General features: G+C 34.4%; 1 protein-coding gene across 24 annotated transcripts in view; it reads right to left on the bottom strand.

The window, feature by feature from the left end:
• The window catches only part of TENM3 (teneurin transmembrane protein 3), a 1,290,895-nt gene that overhangs the window by 738,965 nt on the left and 534,630 nt on the right, over window positions 1–17,300 (bottom strand). The window contains exon 5 of one of the 24 annotated variants that reach the window (XM_064417770.1): window positions 4,042–4,156. The exons of the other annotated variants lie outside the window; for them this stretch is intronic. The gene's annotated coding sequence lies outside the window, so the exon portion shown is untranslated. The remainder of the gene's footprint in view (window positions 1–4,041; window positions 4,157–17,300) is intronic. 24 annotated transcript variants of the gene reach the window in all.

Here is a 17,300-nt window from a genome sequence, read left to right as displayed (position 1 = left end):
GTTCTTTGTGTCAAAATACCACTGGCTACAATGAAAGTTGATTTTTTTGCAGTATGCCTGAGTAAACATATTTCAAAGTAAAAGTTGAAAACCACTGTGCTTTGCAGTGCCTGTGCTTCCTAGGCTTACCTCCAGTGCATTTTTTTATCAATTAAAATTGAGCTTAATAAAATTATTATATATTTTTAAAATTTGAAGTACTAATATGATGCTTTCACAATTCATCTCCAAACTTGTTGATAATTATTTCAATGTTTCAGCTTGATACATGAATCAGCATGGACATAAGGAAGTAATTAGAAGGGAAATTCCATTTTGCCAATTAGACAACTATATTTACACATATATTTTTCCAGAAGAACACACATTTTCACAAAAAGGACAGTGACTTAAGGTCTATGATTCCAAAGCCACATACCACAATATGCTTTGGACCACAATTTATAGACAAAGGTTTGGAGACAGCTCAAGTAATGATGTGAAAATCTGAAGGAGACATGTTAGCCTGCCAAACACCAACTGCATGGCAAGTGGTAGCTGTTCCTCCAGCTGTATACAGGATGCTTTCCTCTGCTTTTTCCCCTAGATTTCCCCTTGAATGCCACTCCTGGTTCTGGAAGGGACATGGCTAGGAAGGGGCATGCGGCGAAGGGGCATGGCTAGGAGCCAGAGGTTATTGTACACCACCTGATACCATTGCTGGGGGTGGGGGAATGGGACTCTCCTCTGAGAAGAAGGGGTCCTTGTCAGCTGAGTAAATGTGGTGGAGGGAGCTGTCTGGTGTTGTGTATTGTCCTGGCCTTCCCATGTGAACCTGTTCTTTCCTGTTGTCTCTGCCATTACTATTGCTGCTGTTACTGTGTGCTTTCTTTTCTCATTGCTATTCCCAAAACATCATCCTTATCTCAACCCATGATCTTTACCTTATGGAGCTCCAAGTCTCCTCTCCAGCTTGCCACAGAGGGAGGGGTGAAGGGAAAGCAGGGAGCAACAGAGAAGCACATGGTTTGGAGAGTCTCAGTGGGGGAACAGGATGGGAGAATATCATTCCTAAACCACAACAACACTCACTGTGTGCTGGAAGGAGAAAGACACCTACTCCTGTAATCAAAGGAAAATGTTCTTTACTGCCATTAAAGTTTACATACCTCAAAAATAGAAATAGGACAGACTAGGGGAGAACAGGCATTGGTGAGATCATGTTTACTTTGTCAAGGTTAATGATGACAACTTGAATTCTGAGATTATTGATACAGTAATCCCAGCTATGGATTCTTACCCCTAAACTTTATGCTGCCTTTACTTTTACCAAAGCCTAAATACTGAGACCTTTAGATTGTATTTGCCATTGTCTTGTCCCCTCTGTTTTCAGGAGTGAATAAAACAACACTAGGTATTAATTTAAGATTAGAGAAAGACTTCAGGACTCCTGTAATTTTTGACCAACAAAATTGTTTTTGTAGAGACAACACACATCTATAGATATAGTAATTAATTCAGAAGTGGAGCTCACTGTGCATCTGTAGGAAATGAATCACTTAATCACAGAAAATATAGTGAGTATGGTCTATTTCAGATAATAAGAAACAGAGATACAGATGAAGGATCCTTCAGGTTGATATGTTTATTATACTGAGCATTCCTTGCTGCCTGCTGTTTCAGTATTGCTACAGAAACGTGTGAACCTGTTCACAACAATTACACTTCACAGTTTTTGTTCTCAGTTTTTGTTCTTGATATTCATCAAGGTCTGCCATGTTTATACTTGTCATAAGAAATGTACTCATAGGAAGCCTTGGACCCACATCCTTATTAGAATTGCTGCCTGACTGGTTCCAACCCTTTTTTTCTACATTCTTACTAGTACTCAGCATTTTCAAGCCATCAAGTAGAAGCAGGAGAATTTCTTTCTTTCTCAAAAATTCATTATATCTTAATCTTCCAACTAAACCAAAAATATTTAACATTTTTACTACCCTTATCTGCATGTCTTCTAAATTAAGATCCAAGTTTTAGGCATATTGACAATGTCCATCTTTGTGTCTTAAAAGCCCTAAGCTTTATAATTTTCCTTATTTTTGAAGGTCAAACATTGGAAAACATAATGGGTTGGTTTCAATTTAACCCAATCCTATTTTATTAAAGTATTTTGGAAAGTAGTATAGATAGCAACCAGTATTTGCAGTCACAGTGATTATTTTTACAAGCGACTTTGTTTTGATATGGACCAAACACAAGGAAGTCAATAAAGGGATTTTATTCCATATTGTCATAAGAAAGTGTTATGCAACTTTTAGCAACAGTCACATTTGAATTTAACTAATAGCTACATTAAAATGCTTTGCTCTAACAGAGTAAAAAAATATTCACCAAAGAGACTCTATTATCTTAGATATTCAAAATCCAGTCCTGACTGTTCCAATCATTTACCTAAAGTGGTATCTTCAGTCTAGCAAAATCAGGACAGAACAAAAATATGTATATATGCATTCCAGTATGTCAGACATAAGCATACATTTTTCTCTTATTTAAAAATTTAGACAAATGTGTATCATCTGTGACACTGTAAGGAAACAATGTTTCCAGTGTTTTTGTATTTAATCAGACAGTAAGTCTGGTTCCTATTTAACAAATGCAGTCTCAGTATAGGAATCAGGATCAATAAAAGCTGTGGTTTTTAAAATGCCGAATACAATTGGAAAAGTGTCTTTTGAGATAAACACTCCAGCTGAAATCACTGTTATTATTCAAGGCAGCTTAAAGAAGGCAGACAAATTCTCAGAAACAGCAAGAAGAGGACATATGTAGTTAAATAAGAAGCAATTGTGGTGAAGGGTTATGGTGAACAGGTGCTAATTTGGTAACACAGAGGTGAATCAGCATGGGTTTTCATCTATGCTCACTGCAGATACTATTCTTTCATATGTTAGATTCAGCTATTATAAGGACAAACACTAATACAAAATTTTATCAGTTAGGGAAAAGAAGAGTGAATATTGCTACAAGAAGATGTTTTTATAAAACACGAGAAATACTCCATTTATTAAAAAAACTAAACTGAACCAAAACAAAAGGCCCCAAACTAAAGCCAAACCAATCTGTATGCTTTAAGGATGTAGGAGCTACAAGCAGTTTATTCCCTTTTGCCTTCCCCTCTGTGTTTTTCTCAGTGGCTGTACATTACCTATGCTCCAAGAACCAGCAGGAATTTTAAGTTCAACTACAATTTTGCCCTCACAACATGACAAGAATGCTACCTGAACCAGATCCATAACATCTCACATAAGGTCAAGGATATTCATACACAACAAGCTTTCTTGGAGGGGGCTAGTTTGATGTTGTCTAATGTACCTGCTCAAAACAGAGATTCTGGAACAAGATATCAAATTGATCACAAAGTCAGTAGAAGCTGGACCTTGTAAAGCAAAAGCACAGTCTCTCAGGAAAAGAGTTTGACTGTTGCATTCATAAGCACCCCTTGCTGGATACAGTCAGTCAAGAACTTGTCAGTAGCTGTAAATGTGCTATGCTTATACTGACACCATCTCCAGCTGGGGAGAAAATATACTGATGGCCATTCTCAAAGGATAAGATGTTTTAAAAATATTTATGAAAATAAACAGAGAATACTACTAACTTTCTGATGTAAAGTGCCAAGTGTTTCAAAAGGGAATGCAGTTTCAGATCATATTGCAAATGTTTCTTTTCCTAAAATGTTGACAGACTCCTCAAAACCTGGTGACAAAACTGATAATAAGATTTATCATAAACAATAGGATCCGAAGTCACAACAGAGGAAGGAACAATGCAATACAGAAATGGGAAATAGGGAAATAAATGAGATTCTGATCTCATTACCTGACTAGATGAGAAACTGAGACAAAAACTTGGGTAAAATGAAGTGTTGTTCAGGTAGAATTTTAGGTATTCAGAGCAAAGAGAGCTGTGTGTAAGAATCATATCTCATTCTGTAGTCTGTTCAGAAACAGCGAGCACCTACAGTTCTGCTGCCCTGTGTGACCTTAGGAATGGCTAACTCACCTGAGTGGAGCATCTCAGTTCACACTTCTAAGGACACTACTGTCAAATGAGCATCTTATTTCCATGGAAAGGAGCCTTGGTTGCCTGAGCCTTCATGGCAAAATGGTTATGCTTTCTGCATATAAAATAAAAAGGGAAAAGAAAAAGTACTTGAAAAATGATTTCAGTGTTTTCCCCGCCATTATTCCTGAATATTGCGGTATAACAAGCATAGCACTGGACTCAAGCAACCAGCACTTCATTCCAATTTTTTTATAAGTGGCTGTTACATAAATGTATTTCTTTGGTCCAGCTTTTAAATTTTTCCTTATCATGGGAAATTTTCATTTTTTTATGTTTCCCCTTGAGATAATTAGCATGTGTCATAAAATTATTTTCAAAAACGCAGCAGAATATAAAATATTGAGTACAAGACTAGCATTCACTTGTTTCCAAAATAATAATTTTACAATCTTGGCAGTCCTGGTACTGCCAAATAGTTTCCTCACACTTAGGAGAAACAGAGTTTTGCCTTTAGCACAAAAAAAACCCCTTAAAAATCCTTTATTGTAGAAGTTTGACAGTATAAACCAATTTGAAGGCAGGGGATAGTATCACCCTGTCCAAAAATTAAAAAAATTTAAGCTACCTTACTTTGTACAGATCATAGTTTCCTGTAGTTGAATAAAATGAATCTGTCTAGAAAAATGTCCTTTTGGCTTTGAATATTACCTCAGATAACTTTATAAATGTAGGGAAACAGAGGTAGTGGAAGATTTTGATTATTACTGACTTATTCAATGCTGCTGGTTAGGTGGAAATACAGTCTTGTTAGCATGAGAACAACGTGACCTCCAAAGTATTGTCAGGACATAAGAAGCTTTACTGTTCTAACAGACTCAGTAATAGGAAGGCTTTCTTACAAAAACAGTGATCTTAATACAGCCCCTGGTTTGACTGGTGTTATCCCAGTATAACTATTATTTATATTCATTTGAGTACAAGCACAAGAGTGAAAACTATGATAAACTTTGCTGGAACTTCCTTACAGCATCCCAAATGGAATTCAATATAAACACTGTTACGTCTACAACTAACTGCTACAGCTTTGTACTGTACTTGATCCTGTGCTTGATGAATAGATTGAAGAACAGGAGACTCAGTGATGATTCTTTTCCTAGCCTCTGGTTAAGCTCTACGTATTAACAGAAAAGGTACAACTGCCAGGGAAGATTTAATAAAACATGAGCACATTTGTGCACAAATTATCACACACGCACATACACACACTGTACATATCATTGCACGTATTTGTGTGAGTATGTATGTTTATCTGTATGCCAAGAAAAAGATAGATAAGCAGGCAATAGCAAGAATGCAAACATCAGTTTATATTAGGGTATTTACCAAAAAGATTAGTCAGTTCACCACCTTGTACATTTTAAGTGTAACTTAAGTCCTTACAATGGTACCACCAGGGATGTATTAGATACAGTACAGGGACACTGTATACACAATATATAGTCTTGGAAATCAACATAAAATTGAGAGAGGACATAGCAGTACAACATAGCTAAACTTTGACTCTTTTCAACTCATATCAGTATACTTCTCCAAAGGTATCTATAGGTTACAACTTTTAAGAATATTTTTGTTTGTTTGTTTTTAGTGGAAGAGGAAGTCTACTTACTGCACTGATAAAGCAGTTTAAGTCTATATATTTATAACAAATTTTGCTCTTCACTTGACTTTATAGACAATGTTTTGGATTTGACCACAAAGCCAGGGAAGAAGAACTCTGTAATACCTTCCAATAGGGTGTAGAAATGACAAAGGGAATAGTTTTCCTAGCAAAAAAGCTTATATTCCTTTCCTAGGAAAGTACTGAGGCTGAAACAAAATTACTTTAAAACTTTACTGCCAAGGGAAGATGAAATTGTTCAAGTAAAGTAGGCTGAAATTATGTTTTATCAAGGGTTGGAAGCATAACTTTATGTGAATCAGTGAATTTTGCAAATTAGTTTGTTACTTTGTAATCACCTAAAAGCAAAGATAAAGAATTACTAAAAGAACGTTACAAAATTTTTTTGAGCTATATTTTGATTTATACAGCACTCTTAAAAGTAGGAGGAAATTTTCAACAGTATATTCTTTAACAATTGAGATCACACCGTTCCTCAGTTAAATAAGGAAAATATTTTGTATGAGATTAATAGAGTATTTTTGATATACTGTTACAATAACAAGCACTTTTATCTGTTATCTTCAGTATTTTGGTAATAAAAGGTTGGAGATAGTTGTTATTACAAAACTGATAGTTCATGGCAAATTTTAAAAAAACACAGTAAAAATTTTTTAGTAGAATTGTGAAGCTGAAAAGCTCGGGACCATTACCTAAATGAAGTCAAAACAAGCAGATCATAAAACAATATATTGTTCCTTATCAACAACTAAATCTTCAAACCCTGTATAGTATGACTGCAAATGCCATAATGGATGAACATCTACCACCTACATTTACTTGGAGAACTAAGTACGTTTGCTTCCTCAGGCAGTAATTCTTACCTAAATGTAGAAATAAGAAAAAAATATAATGAAATCTTAAACTTACCACTTATAAACTTTCAGTAATTCTCTGAGTTACACTGCACCATAGAGTATGGTAAAAAATACTATGACTGAAATTAGTTTTTGGCATATGAAGTAGAACTGTGCCTTCAATCTACAATAACTGAATTTATCCTTAGTTGAGTGAATCTAGCATTTTAACACCATTTTGCAGGTTTAAGAATTGCAAGACCGGCAGCCTTTTGGGTATTTTGATCACTGGCACACAAGCATGTAACATACTTTGTGTTCAAGGGGAACCTTCATCCAGGATGCAAAGCTGGTGCTGAATTATAATCACCTTCAAAAGATTGCAAGCCTGTGGGTATTAAGCTTTGCACTCACCAAGCTCAACCAGAAAGATTTATGCAGTCTGCTGTGGGACCTGACACTTATTCATACAGTAGATCTGATAAGTGCATTCTGAGACCTTGAAGTTTATTCTCATCACAAGTTTTGCATTTAAGGACTCAATCAGTAGACCTTTTTTAGAGCTGATCAAAAGCACTTCATTATGGGCTCACGCAAAATCATTGTACAACCATACAAAAAAGGAAAAAAAAAAGAAAGGAAAAGGGAAAAAGGAAAAGGAAACCCCATATATATCTAAAAATAAAAGTGAATATTTATAGCCTAAGAATAATCTCCAATATTTTAGGCAGCAGTCAAGTTTTTGTTGTCTTTGCTCTTGTAAGTCTGGAAATAGTTTGTCTGACATGTTTGCTATATAAATGACAGGAGACATCTGAATCAAAAGACAATAAATAATCTTTTTCTTAAATTTATGGCATCCATTGTATCAGAAAGCTAAATAAGCACAAACCAGAATTTGTCCAAACATGATAAAGATGAAAAAAGTAATTAAAAGCATTAAAAAATTTTACTGTTCATTTGCAAGTAACCAGTCATCCAGACCATACTGAACTGGATTGGTTTCAGTATTGACCCATGGGATACACCTGGGGTTACTGGCCTCCAACTAGGCTTCAGCTATGGGTCACACTCTGGCCTTGACTAGTCTGCTCATCCAGCCCTCACTTCCACAGCTTCTTTATGAAAATATTCAGTGATTCAGTGTCAAAAGACTTACTGAAACCAAAATAGACAAAATCTTCTCTCTCTTCATATCCACCATGCCAGGCACTCCATTACAGAAGGTTATCAGGCTGCTAATATCTGACTTCCACTGGTGAATTAATGCTGACTTGCAATGACATCAGATGCCTCCATCAGCTTTAATGGATGCATCCATCACTTCTCATGGACTTATGTCCACATTATATAAGTATTCCCTGGCCTGATCCTCTTCCACTAAGGGTACACCTTTCCTGTTCCAGATTCATCCCCTGGTTCCCAGCAGGTACTTCTGAAGGCTTTTTTACAAATAAAGAACAAGGCAAAGAAGGCAGTCCGTACTTCAACCTTCTCCACACTCTCTATCACCTGTGCCCCTGTCCCATCAGGCTCCTGATTTCTCTTATATACCTGTGGAAGCCCTTATAACATTTGATATCCTTCACCAGATTCAACGCCAGCATAAACATTAGCTGTGACATTTCAGGTTTCATAAATCTAAATATTATAGTTACATCTATCTAGTCTAGAAATACAGATTGTTTTTTTTTTACCTTGTGGTCACATCAAACAAGATAAATTCTGTAGAACTGTGGACTGTTCTGATTCATCAAGCTTACACAGATGATCATATGGGCAAGTTCCCTTCCACACACTTTTCAGACAGATCTGAAAAATCTGCTCAAAAAGCAAAATAAATGTATGGCTAAGGTATGAAATGTATCATGGGAAGGTTTCACTGCTCTGAGCCACAAACTCAGAATGCTGATTTATTTTAAGTGAAGTCTTGAGCTTTTCCACTACCTCTTAAACTGCAATTTTTCCCAAAGCAAAAGTAATTTCTCACCCCATCTTCACGAATTCTTGTTGCTTCTTATGAGAGAAGAAAATCTGTGAGCAGTATCAGCTAATTTTTAGAGATAGAGAATAACATTTTTATGGTAACTTCCAGCAGAGTCTGCCGAGATTGCAGGAATTCAAAACAACTACAAAATCTCTATCTTATATAACAATGCAAGTTAGTAGCCATTAAGTTAGCTCAATCCTCTAATTCAGTCTTCAACTTCAAATATTCATTATTTCTGTCAAGTGCTTATTTTGAAAGATATGTTTTCCTCTCTTTGATCTAGAGTGCTTGTACTCCGAGCTTTATTTCTTTGATGTTCACCAAAGACTGATAATTGTCACTGAAGTGTGGAGGATGGTCACTCAAAGGAAGCGCGTTTTCATAAACAACCTCTCGAATTAGTTCCATATAGTAATACCTACAGATTCATACTACATATTTACATTTCTCCTGAAAAAGTCTTCATCCTTAGAAAAGTTTGGTGTAGCTAAAGAAAGCAACTAAGCAGCTGGTCTATAATACCTAATTTTTCATTGAAAACTTGCACCAAACAAAATACATGTGTTTTAGTGGCAGCCTAAATGACTGTTTTGTCACCATGGTCTTGTATACCAGTCTTAATAACAAATACCACTTAAATACATTTTTTTTTCTGCTGGAAGTTGAATGATTATGACGATAAACAATTATCTCCTTCACCATTATTCTTGACATGTGTCAGATGTATGATGTGGCAATTCCTTATGATTAGCAATTCCTTGAGAGTGAGATCACAGAACAGAAGCTGAGCCATTAGTCACTAAATCAAAGATACCTCACATTTGAAAATGGATGTCAAACTTTACATGCATCAGCTGTTTAACAAAAGAAAAACTATTAGCTGCAGCAATTCCTAGAAAGCATCAGTAGCAACCTGAAATTTAGATTAACATAATAAAAAAGTAATCAGAACAAACACAAAGCCAAACAAGAACAGCCACCCCATAAAGAACTAAAAATACACATAAAAATGCAAAAATTAAACAGGAAATCCCAAACACCTGAAAACAGAAGAAGAGGAAAATTAATCTAAACAAACCTAAAAAAAGAAAGAAAAAAGCTCCACCAAAAGGCAGAAGACATGAAAAAATAAACCCAACTGCCAATATCCATTACATTAAAAAAAAGTCTTAATTAATGTTATTAGTCATACCTTTGAATTAAATGAAAATTTGAGCTGTGTGTGTTTTGGGATTCTGCCTTGCATGTTTGTACAAATAAATTCAAGGACTGCATCTCCTTCAATTTCCAGAGAGAGACTGCGTGGTATAAAAAGGAGTAACATTCATTTTCTAAATGCTAAATTATTATTTGTAGCTGATGACTTCTTCTATTTGATTATTTGATTATGTTACCTTGTTTGTGATAACACGAAAGTACATCTTGATTAGTATATATTAGGGATGAATGATTTACAGGTTAGACAAAGCTGCCTTTTGCCAATCATAATTTTGAAGACATGATCTTTTATGGGGATAAGGAAAACATAACTTGAAGGGGAAGCAGTATTTTTATTCAGCTTAGTGAGACAACAGCAAAAACAGCTCCTGAATGAACTAAACAACTCCTGGTTATTAAAAATTGTTCCTGTATTCCACACTCTTCCATATTGTGTTAGCACTGAGCCCCTCTGAAGGCAAGTAGCACTTACTAAACTGGCAGCAAAACTCAGCCTGGGTAATTTTCTCCTTTTTAGTGTTCAGTGGCTCAGAGAAGTATCATAGAAATACTGTGGCTAATGAAAGGGCAGACAACTGCAGTATGGCAGCTGGGTAAGAAAAAGTGAGTGAGGGAGAAAAGGAAGAAGAGAGGTGAATTATGTACCCTTCTTTTTGCTGAGAGAGAGAACCTATAGCTGGAAAAAAACACAGGCACCTGCATCACATGCACCAATCTAAAGCTCTTTTTTTGAAACTCATGTAATGAAAACAATTATATTTAAACAACATTATGCCTTCAAATAAATCCAGTATTGGAACAAGCACATTTTTGTAAGTGGCAGGCTACTAAGCAAGTCTCCAGAGAAAAATCTGCTGAATTTGAAGAGATACATGCAAGACCTACTCCTGTTCATACAGTCAAAGTAAACGGTTCAAAATCAGTCACAGCTTAGTGTGGCTGAATACAGCCTGAGGAACTTTAACAGTTGTTTGTATACATGTTGAACACAAGCACCCTAGCCTATTTTTCTAAAAATAACTGGTTTTTTTTCCTAGCTTCACTGGTTTATGCCAACTTAGAAGAGTTTGAATTTGGAAGATGAGAAGAATTATTTTAAACTGAGAACAGAGCAGAGACAAAAACGTAACAAATTTTCCTGGACTACAACTTCAGATCCTCAAAAACAAAAACCATGACAAAATTATTTAGGAGGTCAATTTACAGTAAAATGCAGTATTATATCTTTAAAGAATCCAAGATGAGTAATTCTTTCACTTTTCAAATGAAAAGGATAAAGTTCTTTAATTGAGTTCTTTGTCAGGAAATGAAATTCATGGAGAGGGAAGGCGAAGGAGTATCTTAAAGCTACTCATTGATCTCCACAGTGTATAACAAGTCTTAAAAGATACTCTGATAAAATAAAATCACTGTGCCTTCAAAAAGGCACACACTTTTGTATTTCTATGATTACATATGGATCTGTGGGGTTTTTGTCTTTGCATATTACATGTTTGATTCCTCTTGTAATTAATTGTAATTTGTCCCACAACAAAGGACTATATTTTTATGAAATGTGCAAAAAATAGCAGATGAATTTTTAAGAGTAAACTAATAAATCCACAAAAAACTCCAGAGATAAAATGAAAAGAAAAGTAATTAAATTATGAAAAGAAAATAAAGTTGAAATTTATGCTTGATAATCTTTTAAAATAAGTCTTTTAAGAAATCTGACAAATGGCAACACTATAATTTTTCTGCCTCTTTTTAAAGTGATTTCTGTATGACAAGGATTAATAAACAATAATAGTGTCTGTGCATATATATGGTATATATAAAGATATACATGAAACCTTGAATGTCTGAAAACTGATAGAAATTATTCACAAATGTTACAGAACACAGCTTCCAGAAATCTGTAGATTACAAACATGGCAGTGGCTCAAATTATATGATTATACTTTTGCAGAAGTCCTATGATGAAATATTAAGCTGATCATGTGTCTGTTCATGATTAAAGTTATTTATATGTCTCAGAGCAGAGGCAATGAGATCAAGCAGCTGATCAAATCCTTTGATTGAGGATACAGCACTTAGGCAAGTATGATCAACTGCATGGCAGGGATTATTTTGTTGATAATTATGTATAAAGCAATATGGGGTTACAGAGGATCACACATTCACAAAAGTCAACATACATTTTACTGCTACGAAAACAGCAATTGGAGTGGGAACTGCAATAAAAGGCAGCTTGCAACACATGGGAAATCAGCCTTCCATTCTCTCTGTCATTGGCAGCACACCAGGAGCTTACTGGGTCCAGTTTTAGGAATGGAGCTTTGAGGAAGATATAACTCAAAAATTACAGGAAACATGGATTTAGGAAAAGAAAAGGACTGCTAAATGATACATAAATAAGGGGGAAAGAAATATTCTTTATATTCTTGTTGAACAGGGTAAGATTTACTGAATTTAAATTGCAACAAGAAAAACTGAAATTATGAACTATCAAAGAACCTTCAAACTGTGATTACAGAAAGATATCACAAAAATTTGTTGGAAGAGGTTATAGGTCTTTAGAAGCAGGTTAAAAAAATGTTTAACAGGAATGACTTAAGCAGAGCAAATTCTGCCTTTGGCAGAAGATTAAATGACCTCTTGAGATACCTTCAAGCCCTGCTTTTCTAAGATTTAAATAGCAGCTAGAAAGTGAATAGAAAGTTTTTAAGATCACCTCAGAAAAGTAAATTAAAGGAAACTAAAGGCATGGAATCTTTTATAATAAGTAAAAAGCAAAATCAATTCAAACCAAATCAACCCCAAAAAACCCAAAACCCTACAGTTAAAAATTCCAATAGAGATACAAGAGTTACCTTAACAGTTGTTTGATTATGCTTTCTGTGATAATAAAATTAATTATACTATATTACCAGAAAAGACTTTGAGTGGAAAAATACAGCATTAGCATGTGGAATGCAAAATTAATTAATCAGTCACGAAAGATGTGGTATCTTGGAAGAAAATTTTACTAGAATTGCTACCACCATCTATGGCTCTAAAACCCCATTAAAAAGTTAGATATTTTGACAAATCAAAAATATTGTAGCAGGAGTGAAGCAGATATTGAACTTTTGTCTTGTCAAGAAGGGGGCAGTGAGAGAGAGAGAAAGTGAACACAATTAAAATAATCTGGTTTAAGGGATGACAGAGCAAAGACAATGGAAAAAAGAAATGTGCATACTTTGGCACAGCTACTGTATAGAAAACATGGTTTTCTGTTTTGCATTGCAACAGTGAATTGTTTTACAATTTTCTCTTGAGATAAAAGTTCCATGGGGAGTTGTGGAGAATGAAGTCTAATTTATTTTAATGATCAGAGCAGTCAATTAAGTGCCTGCACTTACAAGAGAAGAACTTTTTATGTCTGGTCATTTTCTTCATACAGATTTCTCTAAACACTGGATGACTGCATTTGGGAAATGTGAGTAGCCATTATTCTCTTAATGACTAGGAAATTCCATACAAGTATTGCTATTATGTGTCCATCAAAATAAGACTTCTTTTTGAATCCTATGATTTTTACAAAATTCCCATGTTTTATCCCAGATTTTGCAATCTAGATAATATAAACATGTTCTTCTTAAGTAACTACTAGCTATAGTCTGTAGAAACAGGAAAACCTAATTCTGAAGATTAAAACAACACAACAATAAAACAAAACAAACAAAAAAAAGAAAATGTTCGTTTTCATCCCAAATGCCAGGAATCGATCCATTTTCAAAGATTTGTTCACATTTTTCTCCAAGTTTTAATGGAAAGATATAATTCAGAATGTCAATGTCTTTTAAATGCTGTGCAACACAACATCAAAGAAAATATAAAAATAATACCATCTTTGGGGAAAATGATGAGAAATGGCAGTGTTGAGAATTTGACAAAGAGCCACATGTAAGGACTGATTTCAATCAATAAGACGCTGGCACTGATAGTGATAGGTAGTTACCTACCACCTATCATGTCACCTGAGAAGTTTTAGTGACCAAACCCTTGAGACCCCTTAGAGTACCTCTAGCAGGCATAGGAGCTGCAGGATTTAAAGTAGGCAATCAAAAGAACCCTTGAGCCTTCAACTACAACAGACTTCACCAGCATAAAACAACTACAAGCAGTTTTCAGCTGGCAGAAATCACATCTAGTAAAAATTATTTTTGGAAATTCTAAGTAGTATTGATGGAGAGTTTAAATTTTAGAGGCTCTGGTTTTGGGCATTTTCAAGACTACTTAGGTGCCTTCCTGAATGTTCCTTCCTTCCATTAGCTCCTGAATTTTGTTACTGTGCTGTATAAGAGGAACTTGTGTTTTAGCACAGTAGAGCAAATCCTTCTGCCTCATCAATCTCAGAAAACAGATGCTGCAAGATAAGGAATATGTAGGTGTTACAGAGATGTCTTCCCCTTATTTTCTTTCTCATGCCACTTGCCTTCACACTTTTTTTTTGGTGATGCTTTGTTACATCATGTCGTATTCTGTTTTTCCCTATAGCTCTCACCATGAGATGTGTCTCAAGGTTCACCATGCTTTTTTTTCCTCTTGTTCCTACTAATGTACCTCAGCCTTTGTATCTACTTAATCTGTTTCTTCACTGTGTAAGTAAAATCAGTAGCTGCACATATAAGTAGATATTAGTGAAAAATAGACTAGAATTATCATGATATTTTTCTGTTCTTTTATTACCTGCTTTTGTCTTTCTTAATAAAAAAAAAATTCTACCCTGTTTTTTTATCTTGCCATAAGCATATCTATTTATCTTGCTATCTTGCTTTGTATTTTCCAATCCCATAGTGTCTTATGATGCCAGTATAATACATGTTATGTAAAAAAACCAGAAACTAAATGCAAGACTCATCCTACTTCATCACAGTAAGATCAAAGCACTTGCAAATGCCGATGACAAAAAATTAAGACTATTAAATATGTAAATAATTATACATGCATTTAAATGAAGGATAAAACCTGAATACCTTTTATATGATAGGATCATTTGCAATTTGGATATCTAGATCATTCAGAGAATACAGTGTGGAAGAGTATACATATAGAATATGCAACAAAATATTATAATAAATACTTTCTCAAGTATTTATTATCTGTTTCTTGACTTAAATAGCCTGCACTAGAAAAGTCATGGCTAAACAATTTAAAGTTATCATAAATTACAAGGAAATGAAACGAAAGTAATTGAAGACACAACCTTAATGCTCTGGTCTACCTATAACTAAAAACTTGTCTTAACAGTAACACAGATGCAAATCTGAAGCAGAGTTTTCCTCCCTTATGACTCTTAGAGACAGCTGCCCTTATCATGAAACTAGAAATATCTGGGAAATTAATGGACTCTGGCTGCAGATTTAAATAGTCCTCTTTTCTAGATGGTGTAAAAAGCTTTCCTTTGCGCACCTCCTTGGTCTCAATTGCAGAATGCATTGCTTCAATGACAGGGGTGTAGGTCTATCAAAATAAAGAGATATCTGTATTTACAGACAGACATGTATTATATATTTATATATAACACACACCTGCACACACTATATATATATATATATTTATTTATTTCCCCCTGGGGAAAAGAATGTGTGATAGCTCATGTTAACAATAAATCTCAAAACACATATGCAAGTGCCTTAGTCAATATGGCATAAAATGTGAGTTCTACATTTTTTTTAGCATAGTGTCAAGTCCAAATAACTTAGTAATTTTCAGACGACATAAATATATATAAATGTGAATTATATAACTAAAATATACTATATGGGGAAGCTATTTCCTGCTGTATGGAAGTGGTTCAACAGCTTTAAAAATACTTCAAATATATAGCATAATTAATATATTAAAAATAAAGAAAAATTCCATAAATTTCATTAAAGCATTCTTCCAATACACACTAAATAGTAACTGATGTAGGAACAATAATAATTTTAAACCTAAACATGCTTATTAGAAAGGCACTCAGCCTCCATAAAAGAAAAATTATACTCTGGAAAATGGGTATTAATCATTGGTGAAATTTCACTCATTAACATTTACTCTGCAAAGCAATAATAAATCAGCATGTTTGTTTTTCTTAAGGAGACATTTAACTGAACTAAAATATTACAAAGTAACACATATTGCACCATGAAGGAGGTGGGAATTTATTTTTAAAACAATACAATGATTCAGTTTTTTTTTTTAATTTCAGCATTCCTTATATGAAACATTATTCAGCTATATTAACAGTAATCTGATTAATTTTTAATTGGTCAGATTCTGGGTTGTCATACAATTTTAACTGCCTGAAGTCAATGGGATTCTCATGGTATTACTATGCAGGAGCGAATTTGTTGCATATTTGGCCATAATTATTACAGTTGTTTACAGGCAAATGTACTATTAATAAATAAAAATATAGAAAGATGACTGCTTTCATTGCCATTTAAGTATGCTCATAAAAACTTAAATTTTTTATGAAAAAAGTTAACAGAACAGAAATTCATGGCAGTAATTTTGTCAGGTCTCTTAGACGTTGCTGAAAAATGTACTTTATTTCATATGCACAAAGGAAACACAAACAACAACTAGCTACGGTAGCATCAGTGATGAACTTTAGTCATAATTCAGGCACAATCTCTCTGCAAGAACTTTATAATATGGTCTCTATGCTGGCAGACTAACTCGAAATGGCAAAGAAATTAAAGTTAGAAAAGAAACACAGATAACCAAGGAGTATTTACATAGACCACATCCTTTAACAAAAGCCAACTACTGTATTGAATAAGGCACAAAAGGGTGTATTCCAAAAGAAATGCAGGGGGACCAGGCTCCATTTGGGCAAACAAAGAGCAAGGGGAGCACAGTGAAAGCGAAGAAGAAATAGGGAAAGTAACTCACTAAATGGAAGAAGGATTTCTGAAAAAGAGCTTTTGTTTCAGTCTCAACTGAAAATCATAATGGAAAATAGAGTCCATTAATTGTAGAAAAGGAGCAATGAGAAAGCCTTGGAAATGACAGTGCATTAAAGACTTTGTACCACTAAAACATATTAAAAATAGCAGAACCAATAAATTCAACCTATTGTGCTAAAAACCTTAGCAGTATCCTAATGTTTAGCAGTTACATGGAGTATCAGGAGAGTAAGTGGAACATGAAGGTATGTACTGTTGGGGAAGAAAAGCAAAAACTCTTTAGGAATAGTGGACTTTCTTTTAATGTCGAAGAAATTGCCGGAATAATGAAATATCTTTAAGATTAACTTAGACACAAGTAAAAATATTAAATTATATTGTTTTATATAAAACAGATTATGCAAAACCAAGCATATTTCTTTCTCAAGAAAATTTTTAGAAAAATTAATTTAGAGGTTTAAAATTTGATGGTGGTGATGCATGTAAAGTAACCGGCTCCATGGGATTACATAAGACCAGAATCAGAATCACATGGCATAATGATGTCATGTTGCAGATCTGTCACAAAAATATGAATTTAATAAAGGATGACCTGAAAACATAGCAGGCTAAAA

The sequence above is a fragment of the Passer domesticus genome, chromosome 4 (genome assembly GCF_036417665.1).
Source record: "Passer domesticus isolate bPasDom1 chromosome 4, bPasDom1.hap1, whole genome shotgun sequence".
In the NCBI taxonomy this organism is placed as follows: Eukaryota; Metazoa; Chordata; class Aves; order Passeriformes; family Passeridae; genus Passer; species Passer domesticus.
The sequence above is the reverse complement of the archived record's forward strand: the minus strand, read 5'-3'. Positions and strand labels throughout refer to the sequence as shown.